The sequence below is a fragment of the Hyaena hyaena genome, unplaced genomic scaffold (genome assembly GCF_003009895.1).
Source record: "Hyaena hyaena isolate Hyena2069 unplaced genomic scaffold, ASM300989v1 scaffold_1226, whole genome shotgun sequence".
NCBI lineage: Eukaryota > Metazoa > Chordata > Mammalia > Carnivora > Hyaenidae > Hyaena > Hyaena hyaena.
This window is the reverse complement of record NW_024081861.1, coordinates 119,728-127,367: the sequence shown is the minus strand read 5'-3', so window position 1 is coordinate 127,367 and position 7,640 is coordinate 119,728.

The following is a 7,640-nucleotide window of genomic DNA, read 5'->3' as shown; positions in this document are numbered from 1 at the left end:
TGTTCATTTGGAAAAGAAAATGAAATTGGGGCTACGGAAAAGTTTATAAAACATGACATAAAGCAAAAGCCGCAAAGAAAGGCTGTTCAATTTTCACGTAGCAAAAGTAAGACTCTCTTTTCAGGGAAAGGCCAAAATGGCAGAGCAGCATGGAAGGTTCTTGCGTCTCTCGTTCCTGAAATGCAGCTAGATCAACAACAAACCATTTTGCAACCTAGAAAATTGTTCTGCGGATTAACTCAACAATCTGCCTAACTTGAGCCACAGCACTCGGCAGGTACACAGTGTGGAGGGGTGAACTGGAGGAGAGAGAAGCCGGGGAGGGGAGGGAGCTGTTTTTGCTTGTGGAGAGAGGACAGTGTGGGGGCAGGGGTGAGTACAGGAAAAGCACTCAGCCTAAAAGCAGCTGAAGAGGAAGAGAATGAGCGGAAACACTCATAAGGGAATTAACAAGAGAGGGAGAAAGGAGAGGGTTTGAATATCATTAAGACTCTATAGGGGCGCCTGGGTGGCTTAGTCGGTTAAGCGTCCGACTTTCGCTTAGGTCATGATCTCGCGGTTCGTGGGTTCGAGCCCCGCGTCGCGCTCTGTGCTGACTGCCAGCTCAGAGTCTGGAGCCTGTTTCAGTCTGNTAAGACTCTATAAAGAGGGAGAGTGCAGAATCTGAAATTCTGCAGCTTGATACCTGGCAGAGCTCTGGTGGGAAGGATGAATCCCCAAGAGCAGACAGCAAGGTCCAAGGGGTCCTCAGGCCACACGCGGAGAGGCGGTTCCCCTGCTGAGAGGACATTTGGGAGAGGCTGTGGGGCCCTCCCTTACCTCCCTGGCAAAGTTCCCAGTGGACCCTGTAGAACAGCCATGTTTGCTGGTGTTGGATCAAGGACATTAGAGATGGTGAAGCCTGGCACCAGATGTGTGTTGTGATTTATCATAATCCCTGAAACACTGCTGCTATGTGATCACACAAACTTTTCCTGAGGCGGGCTGGCACCCAGCCCCAGTCTCTGGGCATCTGCAGTATCGTAGTTGTGCAAATGTTCCTGGGGGCGGGCCAGCACTGGCCATTGCCCTGGGAGACCCTCCCCCCAGAGGGTCAGAATGGGTCAAAGCCACAAGGCCGTCAGAAGTGAGAGGTTTGGAAACACGGCCCCATCTGAGATAAAACTGAAAAAGAAGGTGCCGCCTGGCAGGCTGATGATTTGGTCGCAGACAAGATAGAAGCAGGGCGTTGACGGTGGCTGGAGACAAAGGAGGGGTGCTTGATTGCTGGTCCACAAGAGCCCACAGTTCTGATACCAGAGGCTGGATAGCTGGGTGAGGCCATACTCACCTCTCGTGCGCATGCACGTACATGCATACGTGTGTCACAACAATCACCGCAGTAGGAGAAGCAGCACTCTTTAGTGGAAAATAGAGCCATTACACCAGGCCCCTTCCAACTGCACCTACCACGCTGTAGAGGAACAACATAAGTCTCTCTGCCTGCTTTGTTTACAGACTAGAAAATGCTTCATAGTTTGACTTCTAGGAGACACTGGACATAATTCCAATCATATTCAATTCTGTTTGCCGGTCCATCTACTCAAAATGTATTTTCTTTTTCTTTTCTTTTCTTAGCCTTGAATATAGAAAGAGAAAAATAATTTATTTTTATTTTCCTTTTTTATCAGAAAGATTTTCCTTTCCTTTTTTCTACCATATTTTCTACTTTTTTGTAAATTTTTTATTCTAGTTTACTTTCATCAGTTCATTTTATTCTATCTTATTGTATTCATTTTTAAATTTTTTCAAGTGTTATCCTTTTGTTTTGTTTTTTTTTATTCTATCAAGCTCCTTTCAACAACCAGACAAAAACACATGTAGGATCTAGCATACTTTATTTGATGTTTTGTTTTGTTTTAATTTTTAGTTTTTATTTTATTAATTCTTTTTCTTCCTCCAAAATGATGAAATGAAGGAATTCACCCCCAAAGAAAGAGAGGAAGAAATGGTAGCCAGAGACTTAATCAACACAGATACAAGCAAGATGTCTGGACGAGAACTTAGAATCACAGTGACAAGAATACTAGCTGAAGTTGACAAAAGCCTAGAATCCCTTTCTGTGAAAATAAAAGAAGTTAAATCTACCCAGGATGAAATTTAAAATGCTACAACTGCAATGGGATCTTTTTTTTTTTTTTTAACTTTTTATGTCTTTATTTTATTTTGAGAGAGAGAGATAGAGTGTGAGCAGGTAAGGAGCAGAGAGAGAAGGAGACACAGAATCTGAAGCAGGCTCAAGGCTCTGAGCTATCAGCACAGAGCCCAACGCGGGGCTTGAACCCACAGACTGTGAGATCATGACTTGATCCAAAATCAGACACTTAACCGACTGAGCCACCCACGCGTCCCTGCAACGGGATATTGAATGTATGCCACGACGACAAGGGTAGGATGAAGCAGAGCAGAGAATCAGCAATATAGAAGACAAACATAGATAACAATGAAGCAGACAAAAGAGGGAAACTAAGGCAAAAGATCATGATATAAGAGTTAGAGAACTCAGTGACTCATTAAAAAGGAATAACCTCTAAATCATAGGGGTCCCAGAAGATAAAGAGAGAGAAAAGGGTAGAAGGTTTATGTGAGCAAATCATAGCAGAAAACTATCCTAACCTGGGGAAAGACAGAGACATCAAAATCCAGGAAGCACAGAAGACTCGCATTAGGTTCAACAAAAACCAACCATCAATAAAGCATATCATAGTCAAATTCAAAAAATACTCAGGCAAGGAGAGAATTATGAAAGTACCAAGGGAAAAAATTTCTTAACCTACAAGGGAAGACAGATCAGATTCACAGCAGACCTATCCACAGAAACTTGGCAGGCCAGAAAGGAGTGACAGGATATATTCATTGTGCTGAATCAGAAAACTGTGCAGCCAAGAATCCTTTATCCCACAAGGCTGTCATTCAAAATAGAAGGAGAGATAAAAAGTTTCCCAGAAAAAAACAAAAAACAAAAAACTAAAGGAGTTTTTGACCACTAAACCAGCCTTGCAAGAAATTTTAAGGGGGACTCTCTGAAGGGAGAAAAGACAAAACAAGAAAGCAAAACAAAACAAAACAAGACCAAAGGCAACAAAGACAAGAAAGGACCAGAGAACATCACCAGAAACTCCAACTCTATAGGCAACACAATGGCAATAAAGTCATATCTTTCAGTACTCACTCTAAATGCCAATGAACTAAATGCTTCAATCAAAAGACATAGGGCAACAGAATGGATAAAAAAACAAGATACACCTATATGCTGTTTACAAGAGACCCATTTTAGACCTAAAGTCACCTTCAGATTGAAAGTAAGGGGATGGAGAACCATCTATCATGCTAATGGTTGCCAAGAGAATGCTATAGTATCTATAACAGACAATAAATATGGTATTCCATATTTATACTAGACAATCTAGATTTTAAAATAAAGACTGCAACAAGAGATGAAGAAGAACATTATACCATAATTAAGGCATCTAGCCACGAAGAAGACCTAAGAATTGTAAATACCTATGCCCCCAAAGTGAAGCACCCAAATATATAAACAATCACAAACATACAGAAACTCATTGACAATAATACCATCATAGTAGGGGACTTCAACATGCCACTTACAGCAATGGACAGATCATCTAAACAGAAAATTAACAAGGAAACAATGGCTTTGAATGACACACTGGACCAAATGGACTTAATGGATATATTCAGAGCATTTCATCCTAAAGCAGCAGAATACACATTCTTCCCGAATGCACAGGGAACATTCTCCAGAATAGATCATATACTGGGACACAAATCAGCCCTCAACAAGTACAAAAAGATAGAGATCATATCGTGCATATTTTCAGACCACAACACTATGAACCTTGAAATCAACCACAAGAAAAACTTGGAAAGAAAACAAATACTTGGAGACTAAAGAACATCCTACTAAAGAATGAATGGGCTAACCAAGAAATTAAAGAGAAAATTTAAAAAGTACATGGAAGCCAATGAAAATGATAACACCACAACCCAAAACCTCTGGGACGCAGCAAAGGCAGTCATAAGAGGGAAGTATATAGCAATGCAGTTCTTCCTAAAGAAGGAAGAAAGTTCTCTGATACACAACCTAACCGTACACCTTAAAGAGCTGTAAGAAGAACAGCAAATAAAACCCCAAAACAGCATAAGATGGGAAATGATAAATTTTAGAGCAAAAATCAATGCTATTGAAACCAAACAAAAACAATAGTAGAACAGATCAATGAAGCTGGGAGCTGATTCTTTGAAAGTATTAACAAAATTGATGAACCCCTAGCCAGTTTGATCAAAAAATAAACATGAAAGAACCCAAATAAATAAAATCATGAATGAAAGAGGAGAGATCACAACCAACACTGCAGAGGTATAAGCAATATAAGAGAATATTATGAGCAATTATATACTAATAAATTGGGCAATCTGGAAGAAATGAACAAATTCCTAAAAACATATAAGCTACCAAAACTGAAACAAAAAGAAATAGAATATTTAAACAGATCCATAACCAGTAAAGAATCAAATTAGTAATCAAAAATCTCCCAAAGAACAAGAGTCTAGGGCCAGATGGCTCTCCAGGGGAATTCTACCAAACATTTATTTATTTTTTAAAATGTTTATTTATTATTGACAGAGAGAGACAGAGCATGAGCATGGGAAGGGCAGAGAGAGGGGGAGACACAGAATCTGAAGCAGGCTCCAGGCTCTGAGCTGTCAGCACAGAGCCCGACACAGGGCTCGAATCCACTAACCGTGAGATCATGACCTGAGCCGAAGTGGGACACTTAACCGACTGAGCCACCCAGGCGCCCCTCAAATATTTAAAGAAGAGTTAACACCTATTCTTTTGAAGCTATTCTAAAAAAAAATAGAAATGGAAATAAAACTTCCAAACTCATTCTATGAAGCCAGCATTACCTTGATTCCAAAACCAGACAAAGACCCCACTAAAAAGGAGAACTACAGACCAACTTCCCTGATGAACATGGATGCAAAAATCCTCAACAAGATACCAGCCAACCAGATCCAACAATACGTCAAAAGAATTATTCACCACTACTAAATGGAATTTATACCTAGGATGCAGGGATGGTTCAATAACCACAAAACAATCAATGTGATACATCACATCAATAAAAGAACAAGAACCATATGATCCTCTCAATAGATACAGAAAAATAATTTGACAAAATACAGCATTGCTTCTTGATAAAAACCCTCAAGAAAGTAGGGATAGAAGGATCATACCTCAAGACCATAAAAGCCATATATGAAAGACCCAACACTAATATCAACCTCAGTGGGAAAAACCTAAGAGCTTTCTTCCTAAGGTCAGGAACACAACAGAGGTGTCCATTCTCACCACAGTTATTCAACATATTGTTGGAAGTCCTTGCCTCAACAATCAGACAACACAAAGAAATAAAAGTCATCCAAATCAGCAAGGAGGAAGTCACTTTCACTCTTCACAGACAACATGATACTCTATATGGAAAACCCAAAAGATTCCACCAAAAAACTGCTAGAACTGATCCATGAATTCAGCAAAGTCACAGGATATAAAATCAATGCACAGAAATTGGTGGCATTTCTGTACACCAATAATGAAGCAACAGAAAGAGAAATCAAGGAATCTATCCTATTTACAATGGCACCAAAACCCACAAAATATCTAGGAATAAACCTAACCAAAGAGATGAAAAACCTATACACTATAAACTAAAGAAAGCTTATGAAAGACATTGAAGAAGACACAAAACAAATAGAAAAATATTCCATGCACCTGAATTGGAAGAACAAATCTTGTTAAAATGTTGATACTACCCAAAGCAATCTATATATTCAACTCAATCCTTATCAAAATAACACCAGCATTCTTCACAGAGCTAGAACAATCCCAAAATGTGTATGGAACCAGAAAAGACCCAAAATAGCCAAAGCAATCCTGAAAAAGAAAAACCAAAGCTGGAGGCATCACCATCCTGGACTTCAAGATGTATTACAAAGCTGTAATCATCAAGACAGTATGGTACTGGCACAAAAACAGGCACTTAGGTCAATGGAATAGAACAGAGAATCAAGAAATGGATCCACAAATGCATGGCCAACTAATATTTAGCAAAGCAGGAAAAAATGTCCAATGGAATAATGACAGTCTCTTCAGCAAATGGTGCTGGGAAAACTGGACAGCGACATGCAGAAAAATGAACCTGGACCACTTTCTTACACCATACACAAAAATAAACTCAAAATGGATGAAAGATGTTTATGTGAGATAGGAATCCATCAGAATCCTACAGGAGAACATGGGGAGAAACCTCTTTGACTTCAGCCGGAGCAAGTTCTCACTAGACACATTGCTGAAAGCAAGGGAAACAAGAGCAAACATGAACTATTGGGACCTCATCAAGATAAAAATCTTCTGCTCAGCAAAGAAAACAGTCAGAAAGACTAAAAGGCCACCGATGGAATGGGTGAAGATATTTGCAAATGACATATCAGATAAAGGGTTAGTATCCAAATCTATAAAGAATTTATCAAACTCAACACCCAAAAACCCTAAAATAATGCAGTGAAGAAATGGGCAAAAGACATGAATAGACACTTCTCCAAAGAAGACATCCAGATGGCCAACCAACATATGAAAAGATGCTCAACATCACTTATCATCAGGGAAATACAAATAAAAACCATAATGAGATACCACCTCACACCCGTCAGAATGGCTAAAATTAACAACTCAGGCAACAACAGATGTTGGGAAGGATGCAGATTAAAAGGAACACTTTTGCATTGCTGGTGGGAATGCAAACTGCTGCAGCCACTCTGGAAAACAGCATGGAAGTTCCTCAAAAAGTTAAAAACAGAACTACCCTATGACTCAGCAATTGCACTAATAGGTATATATCCAAGGGATATAGGTGTGCTGTTTCAAAGGGGTACATGCACTCCAATGTTTATAGCAGCACTATCAACAATAGCCAAAGTATGGAAAGAGCCCAAATGTCCATTGGCAGATGAACGGATAAAGAAGATGTTGTGTACGTATACAATGGAATATCACTCAGCAATAAAAAAGAATGAAATCTTGCCATTTACCACAATGTGGATGAAACTGGAGAATATTATGCTAAGTGAAATAGTCAGAGAAAGACAAATATCATATGACTTCTCTCATATGTGGAGTTTAAGATACAAAACAGATAAACATAAGGGAAGGGAAACAAAAATAAAAACAGAGAGGGGAACAAATTATGAGACTCTTAAATATGGAGAACAAAGTGAGGGTTGCTGGAGGGGCTTTGGGTGAGGGTGATGGGCTAAAGGGGCGAGGGGCATTAAGGACCACTCTTGTTGGGATGAGCACTGGGTGTTATACAGGGGGGATGAATCACTGGAATCTACTCCTGAAATCATTATTGCATCATATGCTAACTAACTTGGATGTAAATTAAAAATAAATTTTTAAAAATTTATTTAAAAAACAAAAATGTCTTGAGACTATTGCTCCTGCCATAGCCAGAGTATTCCTGGTCAGTAATGGTGGTGAACCATGCAACAATCTCTGGAAGAGACGAGACATCTAT